General features: G+C 35.5%; 1 protein-coding gene across 4 annotated transcripts in view; it reads right to left on the bottom strand.

Moving 5' to 3' along the window:
- Window positions 1-20,585, bottom strand: part of Dg (Dystroglycan) — a 428,114-nt gene that overhangs the window by 194,304 nt on the left and 213,225 nt on the right. The window lies entirely within an intron of this gene.

Genomic DNA, 20,585 nt, shown 5'->3' with positions numbered 1-20,585 from the left:
ACAAGCATGGGAATGCAATCACATAATATCATAATCAGTCAGTCTCGACCCACTGCTGGATGAAGGCGTCTCGTAGATCTTTCCACTATTCCTGTTGCCTCGTTCTTCTCTGCCATGTACATTCACTGAACTTCACAAGTTCGTCGATCCAGCAGGTTTTTGAGATTGATTATGGCCCCTTCGATACCATTGGATGACCGAATTTGTCCAACGGTTGTTCGTTCGCGAAGCGATAAATCCGGCCCATTGACTAGTATTTAGCCACATATTTTTACGAATTATATGCGGTGTAAATACAAACTCAGCCATTCCTTATAGTGTTGGATGTTGATATATTCCACTTATGTGAGAGTGAGTTTAAGTTGACGTTGTTTTACAAGTTTTTATTATATGATTATGTTAGTTTACTCATGTTGCCCTGTATTGTTAATGCTTATCTTTTATGTTATGTCGTGAACGCTTTAAATTTGTAATTTGCCATGTTCATTATACTATGTAAAATAAGTAAATTTGAATTTGAAATCAGTTTGGTGATTATCCATTCATGTCTTCAGCGGTCTTTCTGCGACGTACCCAGCATGTAACGCTCCGTGCTACGTTGCGTTACAAGTACTTTTTAGTAAGACCTCTCTTACAGTGAATGAACACTTCAGCGTTCAGGAATAATGAAGGTCATCTTTAAAGATACTATTTAGTCGATTAAATGTGCTCCGTGCCAGTTTAATTCTGTGAGCAATTTAGCCAATACAGACAGCGTATCTTGGCATGTATTGAAAATAGGGAGCTCCGAGACCAACGTGTACCTATATTAGGTATATGCCCATAGCCATCTTAAGTCGGCTATGCTATATGCCAGTGGCGAAGGGTGAAGGTAGGCTGATAATATCCGCCATGAATAGTGCACACTAAACTATGTCAGTCATACGTATTTGTCTTCATTGAATTTACAGATGGTGTTAGTAAGTTTTTAAAATTCAATTAAACCTTGCGAAAACAACGCCATAATTGACAATAGTCAAAAAATACTCGTCTATATATAAAATTATCTAAAATTATGCAATTAAATCATACATAACTTTGAAAATTTTATAGATAGAATAATATTTTTAATCTATTATTATATGGTTTAGGCGGGGCTTATTGAATTTAACAATATGAACCAACAATATGGGTACCTAATATGTATTCTTAATCCAACGAAACCAAATAAGTATGAATAAAAATGTGTGCACAATTTGTCGTATCGCTCAAAATATACCAAAACTATTATAGTTTTGTTTAGGCAGAGTTTAATTGACTTTTAAAAACTAAGTCTTATTTCAATAAAAACAAATACGTATGACTAACAAAGTTTAATGTGCACTATATATTATGACGGATCCTAACAGCCTACTTCCATCCTTCTCCACTGCTATATGTCAGATATCCTGATTGGGAATAGGTATTCGATGGGAGTGCTTTAGGTTTAGTTAACCGATGCAAAAGTTTACTCCAAAGAACATACCCTACATGCAAGAGTTTCCAAGGAAGTCAGTTCAGTAATCTTAAATCGATTTTATTTTCTTAATCCTACTCGTACATTCAATTTGTTTGATAGTAGGTTTAATGAAGATTAAATTGCCACATTTAAAGACATCATCTCTTCGTTAAGGTCCACGAGGATATAATTAGACGAGTAGTGTTAAATCTGTACTTAGGACTGTAAGGGTATGTACCTACCAGTGATGTACAAATTGTTATGAAGCAAGTTAAAATGAGATGTTATAAACAGATTAGATTATATTGCCACAACCCTCGTCTGATAAATCCTAATGTTAGACCAGATTAATTTACAATGACATTAGCGTTAATTTATTGTTGTACAATGTAGATAGATACTTTGTATTGTGATTCAATTAAACGCAAATTTTATATAAAAAAATATTCTAAATATGTTTAAAATAAAACTATACCTACATACTTAGGGCCGTATGCATGAGATTCCCAAAAACCTTATAGGCTATATACTGCACGTTTGTATGCATGAGTACAAACGTAATTCGTTGTTTAATATGACGTCATCATGTATCATGGTGTCCGTATAATGGCAATCTTATAAAATTTTATTCCCCGATCAATAATTCTTGTAAATGTGTCTGAAACTTGTAATGTGTCTGAAAGTGTGCGAACGGTACTATATACATTTAATAATTATAAATGAATAATTATTATGAACTTTAAAAAAAATTGTCAGTTATTTTATCACATTTATTTTATAATTCTACTGTACGAAAGGATAAAGTATTGCCAGTAAATATTTCCATTTGGTGGCAATACTGAATACATACATATTATTATGACTAACTCCACTTCAATTATGAGATGTCAAAACAGAATAAGAATAAATGACAGAAATGCAAATATATTTAGATAATAATATGTAATGATCTCTGTATAATATTATCATTTATACCAATCACTGTATGACACTAATGATATTGTATCCAGTGCACTTGTGCTTTGTTTATTACAGTAATCTTACAATAATTAACTAGGTAGGTAGGTACCATAATATTTTGAAGAATGCAGAATGTTTCCGATTGCATATTGTAATGCCAGATACAGCAGTAGGTATCTATTTTTGCGGTCGTTTAGCGGAGATATTTTATCGTAATCTTACGTAAATCCATCTTATCTCGCCATGAGAAATATTGCGCTTTGACATTTGGCATTTGAAAGTGACAGATGAAGCAGCCATTTGGAATGGAGTGTGACGTCAGATTGCTTACGTCACAAACAGTGCTATACGCTATATGATGGAAAATCGGTTAAATAGCTTATAAAGAATTTGGGAATCTCGGGAATGTTGTGAAAGACAGATGATAACAAGTTTGACAACGTTTGTAACATATTAACCATTAACGCAATTTTATAAACTCTTCAGTTGTATGATTACTAGTTAATTTCGTCGTAATTAAATAGGATTCAAGCGACTCAATTGGCACAGCATATTGACCGAAATTCGGTGGATGCATGTTCGAGTCCATTAATATTGTATGTAAAGATTGATTGTCCGATTTGTACGCTGTGGCTTGCTGCATTAATGGATACCTTCAGATAATGTCACAGCTTCGCTTACAAATCGACTAGGAGACAAAATATATATCAAACGTCACAAAATTTAAAGGGAATACAATAAAGCAGTCATATCGGAAGACAAGTATCGAAACTTGATAACATTACAAAGATGCAATATTATCAAGAAACATAGTACAAAATTTGATGGTCTTTAATTAATTAGGTATGTGTAGGTACACCAAGCCCACATAGTAAACCATTCCACGATACATAAGTTGCTTCTTCGTTATGGATTTAAAAAAATATAAGACATCGATAAAAAAAAAATGCCAACTTATCAAGTTCACAACGGTACCTACCTAGAGTTGGGTATTTCCCGAGAAAATCTCAATCTCGACATTCGGGATTTTCCGAAATGATGAAATTTTCAATTCTCGAAATTCGAGATTACCAGAAAAGAATTCTCGAGAAATCCTAAAATCTGTGTAAAACAGACAAATTCCAAAAAAATATGATTTTTTTATTAATGTAAGAAGACAAACAAAATAGAAGTAGGAAAACAAAAATAATTTAAAACATTACTTATTAAAATAGAATTTCAAAAAACACAGACTTGCGCTCATTTTGAATTGACGTTGGCTAAATTGTGTTAAATGTCCCGATCAGTCCTTGAATTTTGTGTTTTCTGTCCACTTTTTCCATATAGAAAATCGTTTTTTCAATTATTATTTGATAGTAAAGAAATCCCGAATCACGAGAAAAGATTCTCGAGATCCCGGATTTCCCGAAATGTTAAAAATTTCAATTCTCGAGATTCGGGATAGAAAATCCCGACAATTTCTCGAGAATTCCCGTCGGGAAATTCCCGAAACTCAACTCTATACCTACCTATATTAATTAAATCCACAATGTATTATACTATGTTCACTGAAAAACGAAGAAAAACTGATATTAATACACTTTCTATTTTAAATGCTCAATGTCTGGGTCTATTCGAAACACAAGGCTGCCGTCGACGGTAGTTTATCATATTTATGTATTAAGGCGGTTAATTAAAATAACCTATTAAACAAGTTTAAAATGTCAAAAAGTGCTATGTTTTAACAGCCCCTACCTTGGCTGTGTTCACTTTTAGAGTGAGACAGTTTAAAAGGCTAACTTTATGTAATAATACCTCAATAAAATATCGTCGATAGCTGCCCACTGTATGGAATAGACGCTCTGGAGCTATAGTTATATCGCAAACATTTTAATGCTAATCACCAATCAGCATTTCAATATTCCAACTAGAGATAAAGTCTCCGGTATCGATACCGGTATGGTATTGGAAAAAAATATCTAAGTACCTATCGATACTTTTATGAAGTCTCTAAATATAATATATTCAATTAGGAACTATACACAGGTATAATATGAATTTAAGAATTTTTATACAAGCGGAAACAAATTATACTAATCAAGTAAGTACCAGAATTTATATTGACGTATAAATAAATTATATCGCTAGGACATTATGTAATCCTGCAATAAACAGAACGACCACTGCATGCCAATTTAATACTTAACTATATAAATTATGCGAGCGAACGGATTTGTTTATGCAAATTAGTCAGGCGAATAGTTTTCTGCCATATGTGGTCTGTTGATTAGAACTGCAAATTAAGTAATGAACGGTAGCCTAAGGCTAAAGGTGAATGCATTTAATGCGGCCTGCATGCATTCTGAGCGAGTATGCACCGAGTCGTTTTAAAAGTGAAGGCGTGGTCTAATGACTTACAACTTCACTCGGAGATGTAAACCCCTTGCGTTCCAGTTCAGTGATCATTTGAATATGCATCATCATAATCACGAAATGCCTCAGAGTAATCTTCAGCACTCGTTTCTGAAAACATTTGCAATAAAATGTCATGTTTTTCAACGCGTGTTTGGTCTATAGCGAGGACCCGATGGGTTCGTCCAACAACCAAACCTGTCCCTTATAAAAAGTTAGTTAAGGCTATACTTCAGCTGATGCATGGTCTAAAAGATCGTGACTACGCGACACGCATATTGTGCAAACGACGCGTGCAGAACAAAACATAATTTGTCATAAAAATTCAACATGCATCCATTTAATGTTATGTTTATTGTTATATTACTAATAATAATAATATACCTATCCATTGACATGTTTTCTTTTTCGAGTAAATGCGTAACGTTTTTTTAGCCATCTTTACACGATTTAAGAATATATTCCTCCGACGCCATCACAAAACAAATTGACGTTCTCACAGCTCGATTATCGCTCACCGATTGGCAACGAGTGCGAAATGTCGTCCCACCTATTGTTGAAAATTATTTGCCGTTTCACTGATGTATGCTCTTAATATAACCTCAGTTCTATGATCAGGCCCATATTATTCACGTAGGAGCGAAAACAGTAATATAATTTTACTTACATCATCTCGTGCGTTAAGTCGTCTGTAGCCATTGTGTGCTTCCAGTGCTCACGTATGCATGTGTAAGTTGGAGATATTATTTAGATATTAAGAGCTGACCAACGTGGCATGGAGAGGTGTATGTTGGGCAGCACGCGCAGACATAAAAATGACTGAATGGATAAGGCAGAAAATGAAATTAAGAGACGTAATTTAAGAATGCGAACATAGTTAAATGGTGATGGCTCGCAGGCAGTTATATGGTCCCGCTGATGACTGAAATAATCCAATGGTATCAGAGGATTGTAAGACGACCGAAAAGCCATCTCACGGTACGCTAGGTTGATGAAAAATGTTCAGCAGAATAACGTGATACCTCTAAGTACGACTGTCTCCATTTGTCTCTCTTCAAAGAAGCCGTTCTCCAACATGGAACCCCAAGAAAATGTAGGTGAGCACTGAGCACCGACTTAAGAAGTGAAATAAAGCGGTAGATAAGTAGAGTAAAACAGTTGACAAATACTACGAATAAAGAATATAATCGGAAAACTCTGGAAAAGCTCTAAAACATAATCAAATATAACATTTTCTTAAGCAGCAAACCATTCTTAGATTTTGCCAGTCACAATACTACGAGGGTGGGTCAATAAGTCCTTAGAAAAGCCGACAGGTGGCGCGACTAGTACTGTAAGAGGTTTGTTTTCATGCAGCGGCACTACCGATTCAGTATGCTGCGAAGTTTCAATCAGATTGGTCGGGTTGTTGTGTGTTTCTCGTACATTTAAAAAAAAAAATTGCTTGTGGAAAATGGAAAAATGGAAAATGGAGAAAATTGAGTTTAGAGCTGTTATTAAACATTTTAATATAAAAGGGTTAACAGCAAAGGAAATAAAAAATGAGTTGGATTTAGTTCACGGCATATCTGCTCCTTCACTTGCAACTATTTATAACTGGTTAAATGAATTTAAACGTGGTCGTACATCAACAAAGGATGAACCACGCTCAGGACGTCCTGTAGAGGTGACTACACCAGAAATGATCAATAAAATCCACGATATGGTGTTAAGTGACCGAAGATTAAAGTTGAGTGAGATAATTGAGGTTACAGGGATCTCAAAAGGTAGCGTCATTTCTATTTTACATGACAAATTGGGCATGAAAAAAATTTCTGCAAGATGGGTGCCGCGTTTGCTCACAGTCGACAATAAACGCAATAGAGTGGTGGCTTCTAAAGCCCTGTTGTCGCTCATGCAACGCAATCCGGATGAATTTTTTCGTCGCTTTGTGACTGTAGATGAAACATGGATACACCACTATACTCCCGAGACGAAAGAACAGTCAAAGCAGTGGATTGCGAAGGCAAACCATGTCCAAAGAAGGCGAAAACCGTAAAATCAGCTGGTAAGGTTATGGCTACTGTATTTTGGGATGCACGTGAAATTATTTTCGTTGACTATTTGGAAAAAGGAAAAACAATAACAAGGGATTATTATGCATCTTTATTGGACCAGCTAAAAAACAAAATTGAAGAAAAACGGCCTCATTTAAACAGGAAAAAAATCCTCTTTCATCAGGACAATGCCCGTGTTCACACATGTTTACGATCAATGGCTAAAATTGAAGAATTGAAGTTCGAATTGGTCGACCACCCACCGTATTCGCCAGATTTAGCCCCCAGTGACTTTTTCCTTTTCCCAAACTTAAAAAAATGGCTAAGTGGACAACGTTTTTTTTCAAATGAAGAAGTCATCGATCGGACAAATGCTTATTTTGAGGACCTTCCGAAAACTTATTTTTCTGACGGTTTAAAAAAAATTGAGAAACGTCTAACCAAGTGTATTGAGCTCCAAGGAGATTATGTTGAGAAATAAAAAAAAAATACAAAAATAAAAAGTGTTTTAATGCTTTTTTCTAAGGAATTATTGACCCACCCTCGTACTATGGGCAGGCAAAAATCCAGATAATTTTGCCGTTAATTAACGCCGAATTTTGTGAATGTTATTTTTTCTTGAATAAATATAAAAAAAAACTGTTTTACTTTCACATTATTATCAGCTATATTACAATATTATATTTACTCCCTTAAACCCATGTATTTCCAAGATTGAATGAACGTACACAATATTAGCATTAAATGTCGGAAATAGTAATTATACTAGACGTTTTTGACCGATTTTACCAATGCTATTTGTATATGAAATGTATCGAAAAATCGCCAATCCCGGGATCGTCAAATTGTAATCCCGGAATCAAAATTTTGGCTCAGGATTGGATTTCCTAGTATTGACTAATTAGTGGGAGAATCTTAAATTTAATAAAATAAAGATATCCGAGGATTTCCGAAGGGTGAATGAACCGCGACTAAGAGGCGCTCGATGACTTTAAAAGTGTGATAATTTGCGATAGCACGGCGCGACGCGTTGCTAAATATGCGTTTCTGTTTCTACTTTCTGTGCATAAAATGCCCTTTGTTCATAAGACAAATGAGCTGTGACAATGGGTGAACGTGGAGATAATTGCGGCACTATTAGGGTTGCCATTCTCAATATGATGTATTTCTTATAATCATTATCCTTAGTTAGACCTGGGGTAACTTGATTATCTCATTTTTCTTCTGTAGTGTGCTTCTGATGCGCCTATACTCTTCAAAACCACGCCTTGGTCAAGATAATGGACGCGTTATTGGTTTTAAACATGTCATCGATGACACAGCTGGATGCAACGAGCAGACAGACCATATGATTTGTTGTTTTTAGTTTTATTATCTCATTGATGCAGCGCGCTTTTGCTTGTCCTTTATATCTTTAGGGAGCGATAGAAGGCTATAGAGATTTCTCAAGCAATGACCCGTTTTTCGAGCGATGTTGCTAGCCATTCACTACATGACTACAAGGTAAGGGTTTTATACTTTTTGAAATAATGATGGTTTAATCGATTTTTTTGCTCTGGTAATTTTTCGTAATTTCAGGCCGTCCAGAAGGTTGTGAAATGTGAAGTAAGTAATTTATTACAATAGAATTTTGATTAAATTTAGTATAGAAACATCGTATTTAGAAATACTGGGGATGTAAGGCGTCATATTTCAAACAATTTGCCCATGCCCATGATAACCACACGTCGCAGCCTCTTTGTAGACTGCGCACTGCACACTCCTTCGTCTGTATGGCTTCTACAATGGCACGCAACGATTCTGAGGCATTCTGAGGAATCGTTGTTGCAGGACTGTCATCCTTTCCGCCGTAGCCATTGTTGGATCCAGTAGCGAAAGGTGGGGGTAGGCTGTTAAGATCCGCCATAAATAAGGCACATTAAGCTTTGTTAGGAGGTGGCCAGGGCTCGACTTGAGCTGTAACGCCATCGAAGAAGAAGAAGTTTTGTTAGTCATACGTATTTGTTTTTATTGAACCAAGACTACACTCTACAGATGGTATTGGTTAGTTTTTAAAAACAATTAAACCCTACCTAACCAAAACATAATATTTTTGATATATTTTGGGCGATATGACAAAATTGGAAACACTTTTTCATTCATATTTACTTGTTTTCGTTGGATTAAGAATACGTATTAGAGATGTTGTTATATCAAACTAGCGAACCAAACTATAATTATAATAGATACAAAATATTATTATATCTATAAAATATCCAAAGTTATGTATGATTTAAGTGCATAATTTTAGATATTTTATAGATAGATGAGTATTTTTTTGACTATTATCTATTATGGCTTGGTTTTTACGTTATATAAAACTACAATTTACAGACGGTGTTGGTTAGTTTTTAAAATTCAATTAAACCCTGCGAACCCAAGCCATTAATAGATAATAGTCAAAAAATACTCGTCTATCTATAAAATACATAATCTAAAATTATGCAATTAAATCATACATAACTTTGGATATTTTATAGATATAATAATGTTATTTATCTATTATAATTTGGTTTAGGCAGGATTTAATCAATTTTCAAAAAAAAACCAACGAAAACAAAAAAATATGAATGAAAAAGTGTGCACACAATTTTATCGTATCGCCCAAAATACACCAAAACTGTTATGGATTGGCTTTGGCAGGGTTTAATTGATTTTTAAAAATTAACCAACACCATCCGTAAATTATTATACTCTTAGTTCAATGATAACGAATATGTATGACTGTCAAAGTTTAGTGTGCACTATTCATGGCAGATTTTAAAAGTCTACCTCTACTCTTCGCCACTGCCGTATAGTTATTTGATTTCGGCTCATCAGTGAGAAGGAATTCGACTAAATTTGCGGTTGTATGAGTTCCACAAAGTATAGTCAAAATGATGTATGTATGGAACTGATTGCCGCATAGCTTTTCCTCGAACGAAGGGAATAAAATGTGAACAACTTTGATGGGGGTCGGCGAATGGCAGAGGAAACATTTAGCTGGCAAACGAGCAGATAGCGTGAGGTCGACGATATAGGGCCGGCGCTTTCGCTGTTTGGTGTTGAGAAACAGTGGCACACAACCGATGGCAAAATGTATCTGGGAAAAAATACTCTACTTATAAAAAAATCTTGGGGTGAGTTGTTATGTGCACCTACATTTCACTGGGGTGGAAGGAATTAAGGTTATTAACCAAATTTGTAATGAATTTCAGTAATCGGATTGAAATAATATACCTATAAATCGAGGATGTATTTTTTTAAATTTTTTTATGGCAATACCTACTTATAATGTAACCACCATTAGTGTGCGGTCCATATATGCATATTATATTCCATAATATAGTATAACACTGTATAATACTATTATATAGGTATTTATCGTGCAATTATATGATAATTTCACCAATGTTTACTTCTTTTAAATATTCTCTGCTTATATTTTATTATTTTCATAAGTAAATATTTTTAGAACATATCAAAGCTACCAATACTAAGTAGATAATAATATGTAGCAAATAGTAACGGGATCGTCACAAACAAAATTCACCGCACGCCACTGGTGATCACAATAATTGGTAAATTTGAGATTACGTACCATCGCAACTATTCTATACACAAGACTGCTTTCGGCCGCTACGGCAGCTATCTAGCGTAGGTTTGCATCGAAGTATTAGCACTTATTGTAACAATTACAATAAGTTAGTTGTAATTGTTACAATAAGTGCTATATTTTAACAGCACCCCTCCCTCTCGGCTTTGATACATTTTAGACCGAGATAAGACAGTTTTGACTGTTTAGACGGCTAACTTATAGTAACCAATTGTTACAATAAGTGCTAATACGTCGACACAAACCTACCCTAAATAGCTCACGTAGCGGCCGAAACCAGTTTTTTGTATATTATAGATGTGCATATGTTCATATTATATGAACAAAATATCAATAAATTTTCATATAATTATGGTTCATAGCATCGTGTGTCAATGATATAATACTGTCGCAAAGCGTGAAAAGGCGCCTCTACTGGAGCATACACCTGACGTAGACAGTGTACAATTAGTCACTGTTTCAACACGATCACTCCACAGATAAATTCACCATCCCCCAATCCGTCGTACACACGTACTATGTAAATAAATAACCAGTATAAAATCACAAATTAATATATTATGCAATATTGTTACACCAAAAAAAACGTTTCATGATTCGGATTTAGAATTTTGAACAGGAGTTTCAAGCCAGTTGAATGCAAACAATGTATCTTAATTTTTAGCCATTCTCGAATAATGCAGTATTCATTTTTTTTCTATCTGCGACCAACTGTTCGTAGTGGTCAATTATTGTCTGTGCCAGACAGAGAGATGCGGATATCAACAGGAGACGAGAGGACTTCATCTAGCTGTCAGTAATATTAACGTTCAAATTCTCAATGTATTGAACCTATGTCACTGACCCAGTTACGAGAAAAGGTTGAGTAGAACATGTTGATAAGGCATGTCGGAGTATATTAGGAACCAAGTTTTCGTTCAATCAACGCACGCGAGTCATGGTTTCGTGGATTTTTGCTGACTTCTTAGAATGTACACCAATGTACCTAGCTATAAAGTGATGGAATATACAATGGTATTATGAATATGAATACGTAGGGTTGTGAGGTTCAACACAAAGAATATCGGTTACAAGTATCGACACTAATCAATGACAGTAATGATTCCATTGATTTAATAACTATTGTAAACAAAGATAAATTACTGTAAAATTTATAGAACATTAGGTATACTATGTTAATTATAATTAGTATAAGTTGATTTTATAAGTGCTAGATTTAATAACTAATAAAAGAAATATTTTATTGAAAACTGAATATTCGTAGGACAGTAGAATAATTCTGGATTCTACTCCGCGATCACTATTTGTAGTTTTTTGGTATTTTAATTTGGTTTGATGTCCATTTACTAAGTACAATTTTATATAGATACATATTTAATTAATAAACACAGAACTGTTGCAATTGTTGTTCATTTTTTCAATGTATACTATTTTAATATTACATTATAGATACTGTGATGGCATGGCTTTATTATTTTGATGGTTTTCTATCATTTGTGTTGCCAACTGTGGTTGACAAAAACATGCCAGACGGGGTATGACAACAAGCTATTTGGCATAAAAAAGCTAAATTTTGTGAGAAAATTGTAAGAAAATTATTTATTCTGCCAAGAACGAAGGTCTTTACCTTTCCTTTCACGTATCGAAAAAAGTGCAAATATCTAAAAAAAATATCGATGAGTGTAGAAACCACACATTTTAACAGAAATATATTTCAAAATTAACAATTACTTACCTATATTGTGACAACGGCATTCAAATATCGTTTCATGTTCAAGACGAGAGCTTCATTCTTGCAAGACAGACATAGAGAATTAAGAACATACCTTTAAGATGAATAATTGTCAAACTATTTTTTTATATACGCGGAAATTCGGAGTAATATGGAAAAGAAACATTAGATAATGCATGAAATTGTTTCATCGTGTTTTAATTCTCACTAAAATTGGTACCATCCTACCATTCGTACCTGCATGAAGAAGTTTCTGATAATCAGAAATTCGATGCGCATCAAAATAAATAAACTAAATATCTAGGGTTTATTCAACAAATTTAAAGATGTTGGTAGCATCAAAAAACGCCAGTAAAAACGCCCCAAGCTAGATGCCTATAAAACGCTAAATTGACAACGCTGATTGGGGACAAACACAGCATGGAACGACTATTCAGTTGGGAGACTGTCAACTGCACGATTGAAAGGATTGCTATCGACGAATCATTACAGTATGTAATATTATAAGTTCGATTGCTCAATAATTATTATCATCTGAGATCGTTAGTTCTATTTGATGTTGATAGATGTTACTATACTGGAGTGTCTAAGTTGGTCAAACATGTGAAAACACGTATACTCAGGTGATTTAATTGCAACGTACCAAACGTACGTCATAGAAGTACAGAAAATATCGGGGAGTAGCTACTATAACGATTATAAGTTAATATCGAAAACATTCCTATGTTATTAACGTATGGGCGAAGGGAAAAATTGAAGTACCTACCTAACAATATTACCGTGGTCGAAAAATTAAAGTTGGGAAAGTTCCCACATAATTTGATTGCCGCGTGGGGTAGGATATCAAAGTGATTGGGCCCGGGGCTGTGGTGCGGCGGTCAGAAGCGAGCGGGGCGAGGAGGGGGGAGGGTTGAATGAAAATTACATTCAAAGTTTACGAAAAGTTCACAACTATTTGAATAATAAATTTCATGACGCTGTGCGGAGAGAACAATAAAAAAGCGACATGATTTAATCATATTGTGAAGATGTGAATGGTTATATTATTAGGTCTAAGAAGTGTATCTTAGGAATATGTTCTTATCAGTCAGTGGACGTAGGCTGTCAAGATTCGACATAAATAGTGCACACTAAACTTTGTCAGTTATACTTATTTATTTTCATTGAACTAAGAATAAAATTTACAGATGATGCCGTTTTTTTAATTCAATTAAGCCCTGCGTAAAATAAACCAAACCATAATAGTTTAGGTATGCTATGGGCGATCCGACAAAAATAGTAGTAGGTACGCACTTTTTCAGTCATACTTATTTGTTGAATTACGTTGAATTAAGGATGCATGTTGCGGATGGTATTGGTTATTTTTTTTTAATTCATCAAGCCCTGCCTAAACTAAACCATAATCGATAAAAATATTCCTCTATCTATCTCTATCACATGACATTTAGAATAAAAATTACAGGTAAATCAACATAGTAGAGAAAAAAAACAAAGGAAAAAAAAATTTATAGAAAAGAAATAAAATAAAAAAAACAAAAAAATAGAGTTTTAAAAACAAAATACATAATGGATCTCTCTGGAGTGCATTGACCAGTCGCACAGCCCTCGCTATCGGTGTCTTGAAAAAATTCAAATTTTCCAGAATATCGGGATTGGAAGCCATGCCACGTGAGAGCAGGGAAAATGCTTTAAGAGCAGAAGTGACCTACGAGCTTCAAGAGAATGAAAGGCGAGCATGCCTTGAAGAAAGCTAGTCGGAAATTACTCGTTAGAGAAACTGTCAAAAGGAAACTTATTATACACATTAAAAAGACGTCGAAGAAATTTCTTATGAACACGCTCTAAAACAAGCTTATAGGACACCTCATGACTCCAGACAATGGACCTATACTCAAGAATACTCCGTACCATGGCCCCCACATCTTGAAGCGGGCCCCTAGGCCAGGATCTTTGACGGGCCGACCTACCTATCGCTAAAGTTAATGTCAGTGTTATATATAGTCTATAGTAGTGTTTCCAAAATTATATTTGAAAATTATCATTTAAGTACACCAATCATCATATGTATTACATAAAATTGCAGTGCACAACTAGGTACATATTTAAAATATTCAATAGGTAGTCTTGAAGTAAAGTTCAGGCGACTTTTATTTAATATCAGAGTAAATTTGTGATGTGTGTTAATCTAACTTAGCTGGTTCACCCGCCACGCTGAGCCCCTCCTACGCCCGGGCCACCAGGCTGGAGCCCTGACAGCCCCCCCTTCCGTACTAACGACACATAGGCTTCGGATGAGAGGTAACCTGTTCGCAATACATTACGATTTAGATTGAATATTTTTCGCACAAATAATTAGCATTTATTTCAATAATATGCAACAATTAAAACCGAAGTTTACAGTATCGTGTAAAAGCCTGATTACAGTGGGCCTTGAATGATGATACCCGAGAGATTGAAATCAAACTATTATTTTAAAGTAAAATTTCACTCATCGGATGTCCCGGTGAGATTTTATTCGGGACGTTCAAATATCACAGTTTCATGCTTACGTTTTCGAAAGCCGATCGAATAACTCGTAAACGCTCGTAGTGAAGTTATCGTATCTAGTTCAGAAATGACTCGCCCTTGGGTCAGATTTTACGAATCTCACACAGGCAATGGAGACATCGAATCATAGGAAAGCCCCGGGGAATTTGCAACGTAACTGCTTAGATGAAAAAATACAAGTGCTCTTAGCACTTTTGACATTCTGGAGAAAGACATTATTTAAGCCGAATTTTCAACTAAAAGAATAGGCACATAGTCCTAACATTTACGATTTTTATTAGGAAAATAATCGATTAAAAATTAACGTATGAATATACAATGTATATATGAACATCATGGCCCCCACAAGGGGAGGCTGACATGGCTCTAGCCTGGGGGCCCGGGCTCATGGGGGGCCCGGCGTGGCGAGTCGACCAAATAAGTGAGATAAACACACACACAACAAATTTGCTCTAATAGTAAAAAAAAGATGCATGCGGCGCTATTTTCCTTTCATAATGGATATATTTTAGAATATGTGATTGTGTGATGTAATTTTTAATTGTGTCATTACTTGGTAACTCCATAATTCAAGTGGATGTAAGTATTAAAAATACATTAAACACCTTTAGTTTTACCGTGAACGACATTTGGAAAACGCTACTATAGAGCGTCACATTGCCGTTAACCTTTGCGATAGGTAGGGGGGCCCGCCAAATATCCTAGCCTGGGGGCCCGGCTTCAGGATGTGGGGGCCATGATGAACATACATATACCTATACATTTATCACCCACGGTGGCCGCGAGGCTTAAGCGCTGGACTAACACGCCGTTGGTCCTAGGTTCGAATCCTGGGTCTGGTAAGTACACATCGGTGGCGTTTGGGCAGCTGCAAAATGTTGAATTTACAGGAGAGCCATTTTAAGCTTTGAATTGGCCACATAAATTTCAGTTCATTTTTTTGTTTAAAATTGAAAAAAACTTTTTAAAATAAATAACTGAAGAAGAATATGACAATACTTAGATTGTCAATTATTTCACTAATTAGGAAAATAAGGTCACTTATCAGTGATCAAACTATGATAAGGCCTTTTGTCATGTTTTGACTAAACTAACCACTGTGTTTGTTCATATATCATCATATTATTACAACAGCGTTTTGAGCATTTTAAGTGAAATATAGATATCGAGTTATTACTAAATGGAAGATAATACTATAGTGACCCAATTTTTACTCTTAACATAAAATGATCAAAAAAGCAGTTATCAGGTTATGCCCAAACGACACCGACATATTGTTTGCAAATGGCTGACATCCATTTCTCGTAAAAAACAAAATCTGTTAATACAAACCTCTACTCTGTGGAGGCCCATATGATCCTATTAGGATAGGACATGGTCGGGAATATATATATATATATATATATATAGAAGTATACATAATATATATGTATACATAAAACAAAAACAACAAACCAACTCCGCAGGTCTCCTTAGAAAAATGTAGGGTTCGAGTTCATCAATTGCGAATAGTTAGCTAATATAGAGTGGCAGCTAGCTAAAGATACCTCCAATGTTAACTACATATATGCTTCCAATAACACATAAACAGGGTACATAGGATACGGAGAAAATTAGGGGTGTAAAAAAACTAATCTACACCTGCCACCATCGTCCGAGATTAATCAAAATTGGCCTCAATTCGCCGGTAGATAACTATGGAACTATGTAGTATGGTAAATGGTGGAACAGGATGTCAAGGTTTGCGTTTCCTTAACTCATATAGGATTTAAAAAAATATATAATATATAAACGGATAGGCATCATTATCGACACTACCGCCTGCAGCTGTTATTCTAACATAATAATGTTACTTAACTTCAAAATTAATAAATATGAAATGTCGTATTCAGGCAGTTAATTATTCCGTGAAGTTAATTATCAGGTATGATATTTTTTAACATGGTCGCCCATGACAGCGACGTTGGTTTACATTGTTAACACGTCTTCTTCTATTCTAAATACATCATATTAGAATCAAGTATGATGTGTTAATCGTGCTATAAATTATTAGAGATAACAGACTTATTTGTGGAATTGGTCTGAGGGATATCCGTGTTATTTTGGAGCAATAAAAATAACGGAAAGCAGTTGTGGTTTTGGTCAGTTGAAGAGAAACCTCTTCGGTCGTTGGGTGTTTTGCATCCTAGAGACATGACCTGCCCAACGTAATTACCCCAGATACACGCGTGAAGCGACGAAAGATTATCGCATAACGTGTGTAGTTCTTGGTTGTTGCTACTTTTTTCCGCTAAATGCTGCCATCATGCGCAATTTCCTTTCATCTTTTTGATAAGGCCCAGGATTCCTACCCATAGGTCAAAATGGGTTTGATGTACAGTTTAGTTTAGATTGCTTTATTTTGGTGTTCCTTGATATGATTTTACAACGTTTTTATTAGCTCGTATTCTTATTTGTCCGGTACAAATCTTGCAATCGATTTTTAACTAACTTCCCGACTAGCTAGACATTTGAAACTTTTGGAATATATCAGAACACGATGCCAATGCATTTTTTAAATACTTTTAGCCATCTTTAAGTAGAATTGAATTCATTTTCAGTTAATTCTGTTTTTTTATGAAAAGTTATTTCGGAAGAAATCCGTAATCCAATCCACTATTATTGGTTGCTAGGGGTCTTGGGTCCTAGCAACTAAATTATTAATATATACGTGCGTTACTATGGAAATCAATATGAAATGTCAAAATGACATTTCAAATTTTTTTGATCGTTTAAGCTAGCAAGTCAAGTTTATATGATTCAACAGAAAATTTAAAAACGTTGTAAGTATATAAAAAGTTCTTTTTATCTTGTAATTATTTGATCTGAATTGTCTGTAAACCATAATAGCTCATCGTCAGTCATTCGACATAGTTTAGTGAAAAAGCGGTGTATACAATTTGATGTGAAGGTTTCCACATCGGACCGTCATTTAGGATCGGACCATGGAAAAACGGTCTAATTATATTTTAAAATTTAACGAACATTGCGACCTACGTTAAATTAAATTATTATTTATTCAAGAAGGATTATCATAATTTCCAGCATTCATTTCTACAAATGATTCACAGGATATAAGAATGTAACATTTTTTTATTAGAAAATAAAACATCTTCATTGAGAAAATCTTGAATCGATTGTAATTCGAACCCACAGATATAGCAATTCCAGTTGTTGAATTCATGCGGACACACTAGTTGCACACGAGTTGGTAGCTTAATTGGAAAGTACTAGTCCAGGCTGTTAAACAAGATGAATGTAAACGATAATTTTACTTTAAATGTACCTAATGCCACATTCCCACGTGGCGATTTTTATCGTTCAACTGTTTCTGGAATGTTGAACAAGAAATCGAAAAGAATGTTCCCACATATCGATGTAAGTTGAACCGATAAATCGTAATCAAGATGGCGTCGATTTAAACAAACAAGTTTGACGTGCTGATACGAGCTGTTATCACCTTGGTTACTCTAGGTAATTTGGTAGACAATCATCAGTTGATTAGAATGACAATTCTCTGTTGAAATGACAAAAGTAAAAAGGACCTCTACTTTGTTCAATTCAACTTTTAAGTTGATTAAGTATGGTTCCCAGATATCAATTGACTTTCAACTGTCATTCAACATACGCATATAAGCATGGCTCCCACATCCTGAAGCGGGCCTCCAGGCCAAGATCTTTGGCGGGCCCCCTACCTATCACTAAGGTTAAAGGCAGTCTGACGCTCTACAGTGGCGTTTTCTAAATGGTGTTCGAGGTCAATACAAATTCAGTGTATTTTTAGCGATTTTTAAAACATCGAATTATGGAGTTGTCGAGTATCAACACAGATAGCCAAAAATTGAATCGCACAACCATATATTTTAAAATGGTAATAACCTATTAGATCATATTGAAGATGTGTGTTTATCTCATTTATGTGGTCGACCCACCACGCCGGGCCCCTAGGCTAGAGCCCTGTCAGCCTCCCCCTTGTTTGTGGGGGCCATGCATAGAAGCCATAGGGAGAATGAACTATTAACAATAGCGTACTGGTTTTGTGAATCCATATTGTTGAATTACGTTTTTCAATCAGTGCTGCGGAAAAAATCGAACACTGAACCGGAATCGGAAGTACAATAAACTACGAACAGGGGCCGTCCGCATAAACAAGGTAGACGGCTCGGTCAGTTGAAAAACTAATTTTCACCTGCCACTCTTCGCCGAGGGTAATCAAAATCGGCCGAAATCCCCGGGCGGCCAGGGGTCGATCGATGGCCCGGGAACATTCCGCGAAACAATATTCCCGAGTGTCCCAGGCGGAGTTTGCGACACGCGCCGCAGGAGACAGGTACGTGTCGCTGAAATGATTTATGCCGGTCGCGCGGCCGGAGATGTCGGGGCACGTCGCCGCGAGAGAAGACGGCGGTACGCGGGAGTCGTTTCTGGGCCCCGGATAACTTTGTCTCTTATCGGCGAAAGAATAAGCTCTTAGTGAGTAATGCGACAATATGCCTACACGGCGTTGTTTATGAGCTACATTTATCACGTGGCGACTGTTTTTGTTCTTAGATAAATACGTCTCAATCCTGCCAGATAGACACGGTTCATTTTTTTTTGTGTTAACCCTGTTAAATAGAACAGGAGTAGAACCCAAGAAACATAACTCATTATTTTTATTAAGATGATTCAATTCACTCAATTTTTCGCAGTATTGAAAAAACGTATATCTTCCAAGTACAGTTAATTAGAGCAAACTGAGTATTTTTTTTTTGAATTATTAATAGCCGTGTCCTTGGTTTTTCGTACAAGGTGGTTGTTGGTAATTTTGAACATTCACAAACACCTAGGCTTTGAGAAAATCACATAAATACTGTGTCTTCGCCGGGAATCGAAAGTATAACTCTCGGGTGGAAGGCCAGCGCCTTACGCACTGCACCACGAGAGCTACTACAAACCGAGTATTAGAGCAAGTAGGGATTTGACAAAATCACATAGATATGTTGTCCCCGAATGAGTGCCTTACGCACGTGGCTACGAGGGTCGCCTACCATCTATTAGATACTTACATAAAGATCTACGTATCATCTATATTCTAGATACTTTTATACTGCGATTAGCTTAGTTCAAAATTCGTATATCCGACGATTAATGGATATATTTATCTATATGAAACATGCATGTCCAGCGCGTCGATCGTGATATGAATTTTGGTCGATCGCACCATAGGGGCCCATAGAAGATAAATATAATATAATAATCGTGTACATTCAGTTTTAATATATCAATAGTATTCTTGAGTATGGCTCCATCATCTGGAGTCATTATGAAGTTTCCTATAAGCTTGTTTTAGAGCGTGTTCAGAAAATGTTTCTTCGTCATCTCTATTTTAAAGTTTATAATTATTTGCCTTTTGACACCTTCTCAAACGAGTATTTTCCGACTAACTTTCTTCAAGGCATGCTCGCCTTTCATTCTCTTGAAGCTCGTAGGTCACTTCTGCTCTTAAAGCATTTTTCCCTGCTCTCACGTGGTATCATTTTCAATCCCGATATTCTAGAAAATTTAAATTTTTACACACCCGTCAATTACATGCGTGGTCGCAGCCATGACCTATTTTGGGTGAAAGCTGTTTCCTCATGTCAGGCTCACCAGGCACCAATAGCGAGGACTGTGCGGTTGGTCAATGCACTCCCTAGAGATGTAGATATTTTTGGCGATCCATTATATATTCTGTTTTTTAAATTCTATTTTATTGTTTAATTTGTACTTTTTGAATCATTGTTGTTT

The sequence above is a fragment of the Rhyacophila brunnea genome, unplaced genomic scaffold, assembly GCF_057557595.1.
Source record: "Rhyacophila brunnea isolate RB1 unplaced genomic scaffold, BYU_Rbru_1.0 scaffold_16, whole genome shotgun sequence".
Lineage (NCBI taxonomy): Eukaryota > Metazoa > Arthropoda > Insecta > Trichoptera > Rhyacophilidae > Rhyacophila > Rhyacophila brunnea.
Note: the sequence above shows the minus strand (reverse complement) of the source record. Positions and strands in the feature narration are given on the sequence as shown.